General features: G+C 44.4%; 1 long non-coding RNA gene across 2 annotated transcripts in view; it reads right to left on the reverse strand.

The window, feature by feature from the left end:
* LOC147998434 (uncharacterized) overlaps positions 1-18,071 on the reverse strand; it is a 35,264-nt gene that overhangs the window by 15,228 nt on the left and 1,965 nt on the right. The gene's annotated exons all lie outside the window — the stretch shown is intronic.

Genomic DNA, 18,071 nt, shown 5'->3' on the forward strand with positions numbered 1-18,071 from the left:
AGAAATGCTGACCTCCACTAGGAAAACTTCACTTGACAACTGTGCTGCATGGGACTTTGACCTGTCTCCACTCCAAACTGTCCTTTACCGGCTGGGCTTTCCCACCTGATGTAGACCCCAGGTCTACTTACCAAGAAGAAGAGGTTCTGGTTCATGGTGAACACTAGATCCTTCCAACCTGCTCTAGAACAGATTACAGGACCCTGGCTTTCTTGCAGATCACTTCCTTTACATTGGATGAAGTGCAGTGTTCAGCCAATAACATGGCTTGGTGACTAATGTTACCCTTGACAAGTGGTGATATTGGCCACATTATTAGGAAATGGAGGCGGGGAGAGACCAGTCACATAGCTTTTTTTTTTTTTTCGAACCTCCTCTTCAGAGAACAATTTCACTTCCTCATATTTTGTCATTATACTAAGAGAGAAATTGCTTGAATCTCAGGGTTTTCTTACAATTTTATGTTGCACACTGAGCTCAGTTAGATCTGAGTTGGCCAAGCAAGCCACCATTCTCTAGAGAAGGCCAATCTTGGAGGGCAAGAACAACCCTGACCTCCAGTCATGGGAACCCATTTCACTCTAGATCATCTTAGAATGCCCTCAACTAACTGAGTCATTTTTAGTGTGATTAACTAATTTAATTTTATGTTATAAAAATGTGTCCCGGGGGCGCTGGAGAGATGGCTCAGTGGTTAAGAGCACTGACTGCTCTTCCAGAGGTCCTGAGTTCAATTCCCAGCAACAATATGGTGGCTAAAATCATGTGTAATAAGATCTGATGCCCTCTTCTGGTGTGTCTGAAGACAGCTACAGTGTACTCATATAAAATAAGTAAATAAATTTTTAAAAAAAGAATGTGTTCTAGGCAAATCTAGAACTTGGTCTCTGGTGCTTGAAGGAGGACTCCTGTTCTAAAGAAAAACACCTCTGGAGCTTGGAGGACAAGTTCAGTAAAGCAGTGGGGACAGCACTTTCCACCACCACTGACCACCCTAGTTCTATCCCGGAGCACCACACAGTAGAAGGAACGAACCAGGTTCTGCACTGTATAGTGAGATCCTAAGAAAATAACAAGGGTTGCTGGGTGCACTGGTTGAGAAGTCTGCACAGAGCTGCCCTAATCAAAGGTGTGCTGTCTCTCTGATCTGCCTGATGGAGACCTGAATATTTCTCCTGTAGCTGATGGCAGCCGTGGCCTGGACAGGGAACAGAGAGGTCAATGTGATATCTGGACTGAAGAGGGGAGAGTCTGAGAGAGGGTGTGCTGAGGATGGGGTGGGGTGTGCTGGGGCTGTGGTGTAGGGGTGGTAGAGTAGAACCAGGGTAGCTGCTTCCCCATGTTGCCCATGAGCCCCACACCCTCTGGTGGAGTCCTGAGCTCTGCACCTACCCCCACTCCCAGAATGCACTCCTGCCTGTGGGTTCTGGAAGAGGTGGGAGTTACACCTTGCACTGCTCTCAGGCTCTCACTTATTTTGGTATTTTGTCACTACCCCATCACCAGTGACACATAGTTCCTGTGCCCACTGTGTCCACAGTGATGACTGTGATGCAGGAAGTCTGAGGATGGAGCCTCTCACGCTGCTGGTGGAGCACAAGGGTCCAGAGTATTGGGAGCAAGAGACACAGAGTGGAAAAGATGAAGAGCAGACCTCAGGAGTGAACCTGAGGTCCCTGCTTAGTTACTAAAACCAGAGCCAGGGCCAAGACCTCTCTGCTTCACTAGGTAAGGGACTGAGGGGCCTCATGACCCATGTCTGAGGTTCTTCCCCACCTTTAGGGACCTGGGGGGACTCAAGACCCAGGACCCTCTTTCACTTTCACTTGAGAGGATTTCTAGGGAAGGATGGAAGGGCAGGCATGTCCTTGGGCTCCTGGGGGCTCCCACACAGTGGAAATCTGACTGTGACTTGGGGTCCGAAAGGAGTCTCCTACCCTGGTAGCTGCGGTGTGCATATAATGGCCCCACTTACAGCACCCTAACTATTCGTTCCTATCATCAGATCTGATTCTAAGAATGTCAGGATCGAAAAACAAATCCTTGGTAATGTGAGTTCTTCCGTAGTCTTAGTTTCTCTTGTGCACTAACAAGGCTGAACTCTCCTGTCCTGTTGAAAATGCTCAGTTACACAGAGCAGGAAAAGGAGTACTAATCCAGTAATAGCGACACAAAACTGAAGCATTTTCTGAATGCCTAAGGTGATGGTAGAGTACTCACTTTATACTTCAAGACAAACCCAAGGACAGAAGTAAACTGTGGCACTTCTTTATTGATATTCATGACACTTTCTTAGGTGCTTTCTCTGTGGAGCTTGGGACTGGGCATTGGTAGCATGCAGAGGCAGGAGCTAGGATAACCCATTTTCCACAGTCACCTTAGTGGTGGCCATGACTCCACCCCAGCCTAGGGACTGAGCTGGAACAACAGCTGCCCCACCCACCCACCCCGTGCAAACGGGGCAGCAGAGCAGGCCAGGAGGCAGGGTGGGGCCGGTGATGCCTCATTTCCAAGACTCTGGCTAGCTGCTTCTTTGGGGACCAGGGTCCAGCTGGCTGCTGCTGCCACACTGCTGCTGAGTCCCTGTGCCCTTGCTGCTGCTCCTGACACTGCTACAGGCATTGCAAGCTGACAGCTCCTTGCCCCTTGAAAGGTCACTGCTGCTGCTGCTGCTGCTGCTACATCAGCCCGGACAGTCAACACTTACAACCTGGCAGATGGTAAATCAGCTGCGCTCCTGTTTGTTAATTATTATGTGCAAGACGTACAAATAAAATAATTCTTAAAAAAAAACAAAATATATATTTGAAAATAACAAGAACAATAACAAGAGGCCTGGGTGCCCTCTCTTTCTCTTGTAAGGACTCATTTCTAAGGCAGTGACAAAATGCCTGAGAATTCATCTTGAGCTCAACTTTTCCACACCACAGACCCTTCACCACCATTACACACTGTCTTCCGCAAGCCCCTCTCCATTCTTTATCTCCCGTAGATGTAGAAGACAAGCTAAGAGGGCTACCTATCCAGCACAGCCAGAGGGCTGCAGTTCCCAACACTCCTGTGCCAACCACAATGGCTGCAGTCTCCCGAAGCCTAGGACTGGAAGAGGACTAAAGATGTCTCAGCCTGCAGGGAGAAATATCCAAAGGGCAGAAAGAAAAATCAAAACTTAGGAAAGCATCCCTTGCTTCACCGAGAAGGCAGATTTTTTTTTAAGGAAAAGAAATATAATACCACCACAGTTTCTTTGGAGACTTATGACATAAGGATCCAAGTATAGCATTACATCACCTAGAACATGCTTTGTGCCCTGGACTTCCTACACTCCTCCATCCTCAACCTCCGAACCACTGGAATTGCAGGCACAAACCACTGTTCCTAAATCAATTAATTCTTTTCCCCCTTTGGTTTTGTGAGACAGGATTTCTTTGTCATACAGAGCCCTGGGTGTCCTGGAACTCACAGAGGTCTACTTGCCTTTGGCTCCTGAATGCTGGATTATGGTGATGTACCATCATGCCTGGCTCATATTAATTCTTTTTTTCCCCAGCTTTATTAAATTGGGTATTTCTTATTTACATTTCAAATTATATTCATTTTTCTGGTTTCCATGCCATCCCGTAACCCCTCGACCTCCCTTCTACATGGGTGTTCCCCTCCACATCCTCCGCCCATTACTGCCCTCCCTCCAACAATCCCGATCACTGGGGGTTCAGTCTTAGAAGGACCAAGGGCTTCCCCTTCAACTGGTTCCCTTACTAGGCTATTCATTGCTACCTATGAGGTTGGAGCCCAGGGTCAGTCCATGTATAGTCTTTGGGTAGTGGCTTAGTCCCTGGAAGCTCTGGTTGGTTGGCATTGTTGTTCATATGGGGTCTCAAGCCCCTTCAAGCTCTTTCAGTCCTTTCTCTGAATCCTTCAATGGGGGTCCTGTTCTCAGTTCAGTGGTTTACTGCTGGCATTCGCCTATGTATTTGCCATATTCTGGCTGTGTCCCTCAGGAGAGATGCACATCTGGTTCCTCTCAGCCTGCACTTCCTTGCTTCATCCATCTTATACAGTTTCGTGGCTGTATTTGTTTGGGCCACATGTGGGGCAGGATCTGAATGGCTGTTCCTTCAGCCTCTGTTCTACACTTTGCTTCCCTATTCCCTCCCAAGGGTATTCTTGTTCCCCTTTTAAAGAAGGAGTGAAGCATTTGAATTTTGGTCATCCTTCTTCAGTTTCATGTGTTCTGTACATCTAGGGTGATTTGAGCATTTGGGGTAATATCCACTTATCAATGAGTGCACACCATGTGTGTTATTCTGTGATTGGGTTACCTCACTCAGGATGATATTTTCCAGTTCCATCCATTGAGAAGGCAGTTCTTAAAGCCAAGGCAGAGTACAGGGAAGGGAGGAAGGGAGGGAGGAAGGAAGGAAGGAAGGGAGGAAGGAAGGAAGGAAGGAAGGAAGGAAGGAAGGAAGGAAGGAAGGAAAGAACAGGTGTCTGCTTTACCAGAGGGACAATGGAGTCTACCATGATCACTCAGTATCACATCCATTGCATAGACCTCCCCACAAGGACTTTCACAGAGCACTTTGCAATTGAAAACTACAGACTTCATTTTCAAAATAGACAGGAGGTATGAGGGACCCTGCATGATTGGCCTTAGAGGACCACCCATGTTACTCAGGGTGCCCATGATGTCTTCTGTATAGGAAGTGAGGGTACTGCATGAGGCTCAGATCTCCAGGACAAGAAAAGGCAAGGGTATGAGAGCTGAGTCCTGCTAGTCAATGGAGATTTCAGAAAAGAAATGCTGACCTCCACTAGGAAAAAGTCATTGAGAACTTGGCTGCATGGGACTTTGACCTCTCTCCTCCCCAAACTGTGCTTTCCTGGTTTTCCCACCTGATATTGACCCCAGATCTGCTTGCCAAGAAGAAGAAGCTGTGGTCATCGTGAACATTACATCTTTTAACTTGCTCTAGAAAAGCTCTAGAAAATAGGTCCCAGGAATCCCTGCAGATCATTTGCCTTGTGCTGCACCAAGTTCTGTCTATGACTGACTGTTTAGTGACTGACATGACTCCAGCAAGCTTGCTTTGTCAATCTCATTAGAATATGTGAGATGGTGTAGGCCAATCACAGTGACTGCTGAGAAATTAGCATACAAATATTCAAGAGCTCATTGGTTGGTCACCAGGTTTCCCACTAAGCTTTTTAACCTCCCCTGCTTCTTCCTTTAACTTTATGGTTTGTTATTCTAAGATAGAAAGTGCTGAAGGCTCTGGAGCTTCTGCAAATGTTCCCTTGGTCAGTGAGTTGAGCTAGGGGTGGGATGCCTGGTGCTGAGTTGGGCAGGCATGCCACCATTCTGCAGGGCTGGACAATTTGGGTGGGCAAGAATGACTCTCACCTCCAATCATGAGAACTCATGTAACCCGAGATCACGTTACAATTGCTTCAACCACCAGTCATTTTTAGTGTGATTGACTAATTAAACCATACATTAAAAGAAAGTGTCCTTGATAAACATAGATCTTGCTCTCAGGTGGTTGAAGGAAAACTCCTACAGCTCTAGAGGAAAACATATATGGAGCTGGAAGACAAGTTTAGTGGCTTAGTTTAGAAAGCACTTGTCACCAATGCTATCCCAGAGATCAAACCAGGTGAATGAGAGAACCAGGTTTGGCAATTTCCCTCTGAAATCCACATCTGTGCTGCAGTCAGATGATGGCTGGGAACACATGCAAAAAGACAGACAGACAGACACGCACATACACTCACATACACACACGCATACACAAATGCATGTATGTACATGGGCACATGCTCATACAGTAATGTAATTAACTTTAAAATCCAGAGTTTGGGGTCTTATGATAGGAAGGGAAAGAAGAAGAGGAAGGAGGAAGGAGATGAAGAAATAAGATTTTCCTGTAGGTCTCTTCTCAATTCCAGATTAGGGAAGGTGTGGGGAGAGGGCGACTTGCCAGTGCTCTCTCCAGCATCACAGGGTCTGGACAAGTCTGCTGTTGAGGTCTGGGATGGAGTAGACATAGCAAGCTCTTTCCCATCTCCCTAGTCTCATGCCCCATCCCCACCCTCGGTGAAGTCCTTCTGCACTGGCACTGATGACAAGTTGGCTATAATGACCCGCATTGGATAGGGAGATCCTGACAAAGCAGCCAGCTTGTCTACGGGCATGGGTTATAAAGTCTGCACAGATCCCCAGGAATCAACCCTGCCCTACATCTCAAGATCTGCCTTCCTGGTGGCTTCCCTGGTCCCTATCCAGTATAGCACCTGTGAGTACAAGCAGAGAGGGGGAGGAAAATGGCCTCTGCAGAGAAGAGGGGGAGTGGCTACTGGGGAAGCCATGCCCCTGCATTTCTGACCATAGCACCTGACACTTTTCTACCTGTGTCCCCAGTCATGTGCAGTATTCCCCTTCAGACCCTTGCATTCCCTTGGAGTCCCTGGAGGAGGTCTGGGCCTCACCCCTACACTCCACAGGATCACACTCACTGTGGTATGTCCTCATTGCCCTGTCCTGGAGGAGCCCTGGTCCTTGGAAGGCTTGGGGTACAACAACCATTTCGTGAGCTTCCACAGGGATAGAGATTAGGAACCCAGGGCTTCCTGGATATGGCAGGAGGAGCCTGAGTACTGGGAGCTGGAGATAAAGAGGGCCAAGTGTGCAGAGCAGATTTTCTTACTGGACCAGAAGACCCTGCCTGGCTCCTGAGACCAAGGCCTTTGTAGTCAGCAGCTCAGCTGCAGGCAAGTTTAGTTTCTGGCTCACCATGGACCAGAGCATCTCAGTCCTTAGTTTTTTCTTTCCACCCTGGACACCCAGCTCTGTTCCTTCATCTCTCCTTCCAATTTTGTGACTTCGCTGTGCAAAGTCGTCTTTCCCTGGACATTCCCTTCTCTAGTGTTTCCAGAGACACTCGGTCTCTGCAGACTCCTCTCCAGCCCTCACCTCAAGAAGCCTCCATGACTATCTTGGGCTCCAGCACTGCAGGCTGCAGGGGGGAGGCAGCTTCAGTCACAGCCATGCTTCAGGATCTGCTCCTGATCTGGTTCTGCAGCCATGGCTCCTCCCCCTGACCTGGCAGCTCACAGATGGACTAGTTGTTGGGGTGGACTGACTCGACGTGCTGGATCTGAACCTGGATGACAGCAGAATTGGTCAGCCTACATGTGGCAGTGGGTCTTCTTCTATTTCTCTTTTAATTTATCAGAAAGATGGTGGCTTCATTTACAAAGCTTTCAGCTGCTTGTTCCTTACACATTTTCATTTGTGTTAACCTTGATGTTTCTTATTGACTGTCTCTTAATGATTCCCATGCAGTTGCACAGTTATTGCCACCTGTTAGGTTCTCTTGGGGCCCCATGGATGACGCTCTTCTGAGGTACAGGAGCTTCTCCTTCTGCACATTAAGTCTTGTCACCTAGAAAGGTTGACAGTGATTCTCGGCCCCCGACTGGTGATCTCTGAAGGGGAGCCATACACATAAAATTATAAAAACAATACAGAGGGCCATCAAGAGAGGCATTGCTGCCACACCTGAGGACCTGTGTGTGATCCCAGGGATCCACAGGAAGGAAGAAGCCAGTCTCTTGAAATGTCTTCTGAGGCTGTCACAAGCACTTGGTGGAATGCATGCACACACCCTCACTCCCCACCACCACAAAGTAATTTCACACACAACACACAAACACACAAACAACAACAAAAACACAAACCAAACCAGAAAAAAAAAAACCACCGGGTTTTGTTCCAAATATCTCTTTATGACACTTATGGGAAAAAGAGTGGTGTGACCACATCCCCATCAGCCCTCACCTGCCCACACACCCCTTCCTATATGCTAATGGTCAGGAGTAGTGTAGGCACAGAAAGGAGTCTGGCTATAGCAGAGTGAAAGGGGAGAAGGAGTCCTCAGAAGGATGGCTTGGGGCAAGACACTATCCCCAGGAATGAACCCAGAGCCTCTCCACCCCAGGCCAACCTGACAAGAGTCTGACCTTTTAGCTATACCCTCCCTGCCCTTCAGTTCCCTTGACTGTTGATTGACTATTGGTGAGGAGGACTTGGGACTGAGGACAGAAAGATCTGCAGACCCAGAGACACTTTCTCCTGTTTCTCCTACATGTGGTTCATGAGCCACAATAAACGGCTTTCTTCAACTGCGAATTCTATGCAATGTTGGAGTTTTCTCTGCAGCTGGCACTTGCTCTTGAGATTTTTCCTGACCTGTTTGCCTGACTGGCAGAGAAAATAAACCAGTCAAGACCATTTTGGACTGTGTCAATATTAGTGGAGGATTAAACTCTACATTCAATATCTTGATGCTAAAACTGTGGGGTTACTTTGATTTTTGCAAATTCATTAAAGGTTTTGCATGGGTGCACACACAGCAGAGTGGCAGCAGGACAGCGGTTTCTCTGGTGAGTGGATCTGACTTCTCAGCACCGATTAGGACCACCTTCCACCTATCTGGAACCAGGACAGAAAGAAGGTGGAAGAGAGAACTATCCCCATCCCCACTCCTCAGTGAGGATCAACAGAACCTCTCTCTGATATGTTATTAAGGGCCTGCACTCACCTGGGGTGTGTTAACACAGAGCAGACACTGGATTTGTGTCAACAGGAAAAACCATGCATCACTTGGAGGAGCTGAGGCACCAACACCACCCTCCCGCACTGCCCTAATCTCCAGCTTTTGCAGGATTTGATTCCCTGCTGAAACACTAGCCCTCCACAAGGGTTTCTTCCTGGGTCCCTGTTTCACTGTAAAGCAGCTAGCCCTTTCTGCTAAGTAAAGTATCCTGTCCTTTTCTCTGCAGTAATTTACTGACTTTGAGTGAAATAGAGAGGAAGAAAAAGGGACACTTTGAAAAGTTATTTTCATCTTTATTTCTACATTCTTCTTCTCTAAAACCTCTTCAAATATCCTCTCTCCAGAAATCCTCCAAAAACAAACAAAAACCCTTAATTTCAAAATTCCCTTTTAATTTCTAAATTATTCTACTTGTCTTTCCTTCTCCTTCTTCCTCCTAATCTTGCTCTCTCCTCCTGCTCTGGAGTCATAATGCCATGCAATGTCATCCTTGCTAGTTTTTTCTACTTTTCTAGGGGAATAGATTCTATGACTTTTCCAAGCATTGGTTTTTTTTTAATTACAAAAGTTCTCGAGTGAGAGACCCAACCGCCTGGTCAGGTGGGCACTCCTGAGGCTGCAGAGCGGAAGAGACCACCAACACTGCCCACCCCTGCCCACATCCCTGGCCCACGAGGAAACTGAATAAGGCCTCTGGGCTCCCGTGGGGAAGGGCCCAGGAGCAGCAGGACCCCTGCCTGAGAAACCGCTGGAACCTGAAGGAAACAGACCGGATAAACAGTTCTCTGCACCCAAATCCCATGGGAGGGAGAGCTAAACCTTCAGAGAGGCAAACAAGCCTGGGAAACCGGAAGAGACTGCTCTCTGCACACACATCTCGGACGCCAGAGGAAAACACCAAAGGCCATCTGGAACCCTGATGCACTGAAGCTCCCGGAAGGGGCGGCGCATATCTTCCTGGTTGCTGCCGCCACAGAGAGCCCGAGGGCAGCACCCCGCGAGCAAACTTGAGCCTCAGGACCACAGATAAGACCAACTTTTCTGCTGCAAGTGACCTGCCTGGTGAACTCAAGACACAGGCCCACAGGAACAGCTGAAGACCTGTAGAGAGGAAAAACTACACGCCCGAAAGCAGAACACTCTGTCCCCATAACTGACTGAAAGAGAGGAAAACAGGTCTACAGCACTCCTGACACACAGGCTTATAGGACAGTCTAGCCACTGTAAGAAATAGCAGAACAAAGTAACACTAGAGATAATCTGATGGTGAGAGGCAAGCGCAGGAACCCAAGCAACAGAAACCAAGACTACATGGCATCATCGGAGCCCAATTCTCCCACCAAAACAAACATGGAATATCCAAACACACCAGAAAAGCAAGATCTAGATTCAAAATCATATTTGATCATGATGCTGGAGGACTTCAAGAAAGACGTGAAGAACTCCCTTAGAGAACAAGTAGAAGCCTACAGAGAGGAATCGCAAAAATCCCTGAAAGAATTCCAGGAAATTATAAATAAACAAGTAGAAGCCCATAGAGAGGAGTCACAAAAATCCCTGAAAGAATTCCAGGAAAACACAATCAAACAGTTGAAGGAATTAAAAATGGAAATAGAAGCAATCAAGAAAGAACACATGGAAACAACCCTGGATATAGAAAACCAAAAGAAGAGACAAGGAGCTGTAGATACAAGCTTCAACAACAGAATACAAGAGATGGAAGAGAGAATCTCAGGAGCAGAAGATTCCATAGAAATCATTGACTCAACTGTCAAAGATAATGTAAAGGGGAAAAAGCTACTGGTCCAAAACATACAGGAAATCCAGGACTCAATGAGAAGATCAAACCTAAGGATAATAGGTATAGAAGAGAGTGAAGACTCCCAGCTCAAAGGACCAGTAAATATCTTCAACAAAATCATAGAAGAAAACTTCCCTAACCTAAAAATAGAGATACCCATAGACATACAAGAAGCCTACAGAACTCCAAATAGATTGGACCAGAAAAGAAACACCTCCCGTCACATAATTGTCAAAACACCAAACGCACAAAATAAAGAAAGAATATTAAAAGCAGTAAGGGAAAAAGGTCAAGTAACATATAAAGGCAGACCTATCAGAATCACACCAGACTTCTCGCCAGAAACTATGAAGGCCAGAAGATCCTGGACTGATGTCATACAGACCCTAAGAGAACACAAATGCCAGCCCAGGTTACTGTATCCTGCAAAACTCTCAATTAACATTGATGGAGAAACCAAGATATTCCATGACAAAACCAAATTTACACAATATCTTTCTACAAATCCAGCACTACAAAAGATAATAAATGGTAAAGCCCAACATAAGGAGGCAAGCTATAACCTAGAAGAAGCAAGAAACTAATCGTCTTGGCAACAAAACAAAGAGAATGAAAGCACACAAACATAACCTCACATCCAAATATGAATATAACGGGAAGCAATAATCACTATTCCTTAATATCTCTCAACATCAATGGCCTCAACTCCCCAATAAAAAGACATAGATTAACAAACTGGATACGCAACGAGGACCCTGCATTCTGCTGCCTACAGGAAACACACCTCAGAGACAAAGACAGACACTACCTCAGAGTGAAAGGCTGGAAAACAACTTTCCAAGCAAATGGTCAGAAGAAGCAAGCTGGAGTAGCCATTCTAATATCAAATAAAATCAATTTCCAACTAAATGTCATCAAAAAACATAAGGAAGGACACTTCATATTCATCAAAGGAAAAATCCACCAAGATGAACTCTCAATCCTAAATATCTATGCCCCAAATACAAGGGCACCTACATACGTAAAAGAAACCTTACTAAAGCTCAAAACACACATTGCACCTCACACAATAATAGTGGGAGATTTCAACACCCCACTCTCATCAATGGACAGATCATGGAAACAGAAATTAAACAGAGATGTAGACAGACTAAGAGAAGTCATGAGCCAAATGGACTTAACGGATATTTATAGAACATTCTATCCTAAAGCAAAAGGATATACCTTCTTCTCAGCTCCTCATGGTACTTTCTCCAAAATTGACCATATAATTGGTCAAAAAACGGGCCTCAACAGGTACAGAAAGATAGAAATAATCCCATGCGTGCTATCGGACCACCACGGCCTAAAACTGGTCTTCAATAACAATAAGGGAAGAAAGCCCACATATACGTGGAAATTGAACAATGCTCTACTCAATGATAACCTGGTCAAGGAAGAAATAAAGAAAGAAATTAAAAACTTTTTAGAATTTAATGAAAATGAAGGTACAACATACCCAAACTTATGGGACACAATGAAAGCTGTGCTAAGAGGAAAACTCATAGCGCTGAGTGCCTGCAGAAAGAAACAGGAAAGAGCATATGTCAGCAGCTTGACAGCACACCTAAAAGCCTTAGAACAAAAAGAAGCAAATACACCCAGGAGGAATAGAAGGCAGGAAATAATCAAACTCAGAGCTGAAATCAACCAAGTAGAAACAAAAAGGACCATAGAAAGAATCAACAGAACCAAAAGTTGGTTCTTTGAGAAAATCAACAAGATAGATAAACCCTTAGCCAGACTAACGAGAGGACACAGAGAGTGCGTCCAAATTAACAAAATCAGAAATGAAAAGGGAGACATAACTACAGATTCAGAGGAAATTCAAAAAATCATCAGATCTTACTATAAAAACCTATATTCAACAAAACTTGAAAATCTTCAGGAAATGGACAATTTCCTAGACAGTTACCAGGTATCGAAGTTAAATCAGGAACAGATAAACCAGTTAAACAACCCCATAACTCCTAAGGAAATAGAAGCAGTCATTAAAGGTCTCCCAACCAAAAAGAGCCCAGGTCCAGACGGGTTTAGTGCAGAATTCTATCAAACCTTCATAGAAGACCTCATACCAATATTATCCAAACTATTCCACAAAATTGAAACAGATGGATCACTACCGAATACCTTCTACGAAGCCACAATTACTCTTATACCTAAACCACACAAAGACACAACAAAGAAAGAGAACTTCAGACCAATTTCCCTTATGAATATCGACGCAAAAATACTCAATAAAATTCTGGCAAACCGAATTCAAGAGCACATCAAAACAATCATCCACCATGATCAAGTAGGCTTCATCCCAGGCATGCAGGGATGGTTTAATATACGGAAAACCATCAACGTGATCCATTATATAAACAAACTGAAAGAACAGAACCACATGATCATTTCATTAGATGCTGAGAAAGCATTTGACAAAATTCAACACCCCTTCATGATAAAAGTCCTGGAAAGAATAGGAATTCAAGGCCCATACCTAAACATAGTAAAAGCCATATACAGCAAACCAGTTGCTAACATTAAACTAAATGGAGAGAAACTTGAAGCAATCCCACTAAAATCAGGGACTAGACAAGGCTGCCCACTCTCTCCCTACTTATTCAATATACTTCTTGAAGTTCTAGCAGGAGCAATCAGACAACAAAAGGAGATCAAGGGGATACAGATCGGAAAAGAAGAGGTCAAAATATCACTATTTGCAGATGATATGATAGTATATTTAAGTGATCCCAAAAGTTCCACCAGAGAACTACTAAAGCTGATTAACAACTTCAGCAAAGTGGCTGGGTATAAAATTAACTCAAATAAATCAGTTGCCTTCCTCTATACAAAAGAGAAACAAGCCGAGAAAGAATTTAGGGAAAGGACACCCTTCATAATAGACCCAAATAATATAAAGTACCTCGGTGTGACTTTAACCAAGCAAGTAAAAGATCTGTACAATAAGAACTTCAAGACACTGAGGAAAGAAATTGAAGAAGACCTCAGAAGATGGAAAGATCTCCCATGCTCATGGATTGGCAGGATTAATATAGTAAAAATGGCCATTTTACCAAAAGCAATCTACAGATTCAATGAAATCCCCATCAAAATACCAATCCAATTCTTCAAAGAGTTAGACAGAACAATTTGCAAATTCATCTGGAATAACAAAAAACCCAGGATAGCTAAAGCTATCCTCAACAACAAAAGGACTTCAGGGGGAATCACTATCCCTGAACTCAAGCAGTATTACAGAGCAATATTGATAAAAACTGCATGGTATTGGTACAGAGACAGACAGATAGACCAATGGAATTGAATTGAAGACCCAGAAATGAACCCACACACCTATGGTCACTTGATTTTAACAAAGGAGCCAAAACCATCCAATGGAAAAAAGATAACATTTTCAGCAAATGGTGCTGGTTCAACTGGAGGTCAACATGTAGAAGAATGCAGATCGATCCATGCTTATCACCCTGTACAAAGCTTAAGTCCAAGTGGATCAAGGACCTCCACATCAAACCAGACACACTCAAACTAATAGAAGAAGAACTAGGGAAGCATCTGGAACACATGGGCACTGGAAAAAATTTCCTGAACAAAACACCAATGGCTTATGCTCTAAGATCAAGAATCGACAAATGGGATCTCATAAAACTGCAAAGCTTCTGTAAGGCAAAGGACACTGTGGTTAGGACAAAACGGCAACCAACAGATTGGGAAAAGATCTTTACCAATCCTACAACAGATAGAGGCCTTATATCCAAAATATACAAAGAACTCAAGAAGTTAGACCGCAGGGAAACAAATAACCCTATTAAAAAATGGGGTTCAGAGCTAAACAAAGAATTCACAGCTGAGGAATGCCAAATGGCTGAGAAACACCTAAAGAAATGTTCAAAATCTTTAGTCATAAGGGAAATGCAAATCAAAACAACCCTGAGATTTCACCTCACACCAGTGAGAATGGCTAAGATCAAAAACTCAGGTGACAGCAGATGCTGGCGAGGATGTGGAGAAAGAGGAACACTCCTCCATTGTTGGTGGGATTGCAGACTGGTAAAACCATTCTGGAAATCAGTCTGGAGTTTTTCAGAAAATTGGACATTGAACTGCCTGAGGATCCAGCTATACCTCTCTTGGGCATATACCCAAAAGATGCCTCAACATATAAAAGAGACACGTGCTCCACTATGTTCATCGCAGCCTTATTTATAATAGCCAGAAAATGGAAAGAACCCAGATGCCCTTCAACAGAGGAATGGATACAGAAAATGTGGTACATCTACACAATGGAATATTACTCAGCTATCAAAAACAACGAGTTTATGAAATTTGTAGGCAAATGGTTGGAACTGGAAAATATCATCCTGAGTGAGCTACCCCAATCACAGAAAGACATACATGGTATGCACTCATTGATAAGTGGCTATTAGCCCAAATGCTTGAATTACCCTAGATCCCTAGAACAAACGAAACTCAAGACGGATGATCAAAATGTGAATGCTTCACTCCTTCTTTAAATGAGGAAAAAGAATACACTTGGCAGGAAGGGAGAGGCAAAGATTAAAACAGAGACTGAAGGAACACCCATTCAGAGCCTGCCGCACATGTGGCCCATACATATACAGCCACCCAATTAGACAAGATGGATGAAGCAAAGAATTGCAGACTTACAGGAGCCAGATGTAGATCGCTCCTGAGAGACACAGCCAGAATACAGCAAATACAGAGGCGAATGCCAGCAGCAAACCACTGAACTGAGAATAGGACCCCCGTTGAAGGAATCAGAGAAAGAACTGGAAGAGCTTGAAGGGGCTCAAGACCCCATATGTACAACAATGCCAAGCAACCAGAGCTTACAGGGACTAAGCCACTACCTAAAGACTATACATGGACTGACCCTGGACTCTGACCTCATAGGTAGCAATGAATATCCTAGTAAGAGCACCAGTGGAAGGGGAAGCCCTGGGTCCTGCTAAGACTGAACCCCCAGTGAACTAGACTGTTGGGGGGAGGGTGGCAATGGGGGGAGGGCTGGGAGGGGAATGCCCATAAGGAAGGGGACGGGGGAGGGGGATGTTTGCCCAGAAACCGGGAAAGGGAATAACACTCGAAATGTATATAAGAAATACTCAAGTTAATATAAAAAAAAAGTTCTCTAAAAGCTCAAATATATATTCAAATTATACATTGAATAAGAAGCTTAAAACCGAGAATGTTTACATATGTTCTCATTAAGACTAGACATCCTGGAATGATGGCTCTGAGATTAAGACCATTGACTGCCCAATCCCAAAACTACCCATTCCCAAACCCTAGGGAAATAGAGCTGAGCACCCAGAAGTGGGGACAATCCTGAGACTACAGGACAGACTTCCACTTCTGCCTACATTTGCCAACATCCCTGGCCCAAGAGGAAACTGCTAAGTGCCTCTGGATACAGGAATATAGGAGCAGTAAGCTGCCAGTACCTGTGGTTCTAGTGTGCATCAAGAACTGAACTGAACTGGTCAAACAGCTCCCTGCACTCCAATCCCAGGGGGGTTGGGGATGGGGAGGGTGGGGAGCTGGACCCTTAGAAGTGCAGGCACTCCTGAAAAACCAGAGGAGACTACTCTCTGCCCATATTACTGATCCAAGAGGAAAACGCCTTGTGTCATCTGTGACCCCTGTGCACAGGGACCTAGGACCAGAGATGGGCATGAGTCTTAAGGTTGCTGCCCTCGCTGAGAGCTGAAAACCAGCTGCCAGGAGTGACTATATGGCTGAAAGAAAACAGGAAAACAGGTCTACAGGAGTGCTGACACACAGGCCTACAGGAGGGTCAAGCGCCACCATCAGAAACAGCAAGACAAGCTAACACCAGAGACAGCCTGATGGTGAGAGGCAAGTGCAGGAACCCAAGCAACAGAAACCAAGACTTCTTGGCATCCTCAGAGCCCAGTTCCCTCACCAAAGAAACCCTGGATATCCAAACACACCAGAAAGGCAAGATGTGAAAATCATATTTTATCATGATGATGGAGGACTTTCCGAAGGACACAAATAATACACTTAAGGGATTACAGGACAACACAAGTAAACAAGTACAAGCCCTTAAAGAGGAAACACAAAAAACCCTTAAAGAATTGCAGGAAAACAACCAAACAGGAGAAGAAATTGAACAAAATCACGCAGGAGATAAAAATGGAAATAGAAACAATAAAGAAAGCCCAAAGTGAGAGAACCCTGGAGATAGGAAACATGAGAAGTGGTCAGGAGTCATAGATTCGAGCATCATCAACAGGATACAAGAGATAGAAGAGAGAATCTCAGGAGCAAAAGATACCATAGAAAACATAGACACAATCATCAAAGATAATGCAAAATGGAAAGACTCCTAACCCAAAACATACAGGATATACAGGACACAGTGAGAATATCAAACATAAGAATAATAGGTATAGAAGAGAGAGAAGACTCCCAACTTAAAGAGCACATAACTATATTCAACCAAATTAAAGAAGAAAACTTCCCAAACCCATAGAACGTGATGCCCATAAACAGAGGAAAAGCCTACAGAACTCCAAACAATTTGGCCCAGAAGAGAAATTCCTCCCATAACAAAATAGTCACAATGCCACATGCACTAAACAAAGAAAGAATATTAAGAGCAGTAAGGGAAAAATGTCAAGTAACATATAAAGGCAGACCTATCAGAATTACACCAGATTTCTCTCCAGAGACTATGAAAGCCAAAAGTTCCTGGACACATGTCATACTGACCCTAAGAGAACACAAATCCCAGCCCAGGCTACTGTATCCAGCAAAACTCTCAATTAACATAGATGGAGAAACCAAGATATTCTATGACAAAACTAAAGTTACCTATATCTTTCTACAAACTCAGCCCTACAAAGGATAATAGATGGAAAAGCCAAACACAAGGAGGGAAATTACACTTGTTTCAGTCTTAAGCAAAAGAGAGGTTTAAAAGGGATCAGTATAGGATAGGAAGAAGTCATATTAACTATTGTTCCAAACAGGAGGATCCTTTGCTTATAGACCCAGGTGAATCACGGGAAAATCCTGGACCTAAGAAAATCCTATTGTTTAAGGCGGCAAAATCAATGTAAAAACACGTAGCCTTCCCTTACACAACAGTGTTTTCTCAGAGGAGGACATGAGGGAAAACATGCCATTGAAAATATCTCTGAAAGAATTCAGAGGTCAGGGATCCATCAAAGCAAGGAAAGGACAGAAGTCTACCTTGCTGACGTTAAGGTACTGTGACAGGAAATCAGTCAGGAGGATGTCTGAAGGTGGAGCTAAAGCCCTTGCTTCAAGACTGGCAGAGTTAGAGGACAACATGGCAGGTCAGGTTAAGATTCCCCGCTGGACCTTCACAGCTTGTTTCAAATGCTTTTAAGGGAGGGAGGTGTATTGGGCTTTATACTGTTAGGTTGTAAATTGTATCTGATGAATTGGGCCCCCCCCCAAAAAAACTGGCAGTGTTAATGTTATAAAAATGGCCATTCTACTAAAGAACCCTGCAGACTTAATGAACTAATTTATGATTCTCATTCATTTGATAGATTTAGAAAATACTACAAAAGACTACACAGAGCCACGTAGTC

The sequence above is a fragment of the Rattus norvegicus genome, chromosome 20 (genome assembly GCF_021556685.1).
Source record: "Rattus norvegicus strain SHRSP/BbbUtx chromosome 20, alternate assembly SHRSP_T2T, whole genome shotgun sequence".
Taxonomy (NCBI): domain Eukaryota; kingdom Metazoa; phylum Chordata; class Mammalia; order Rodentia; family Muridae; genus Rattus; species Rattus norvegicus.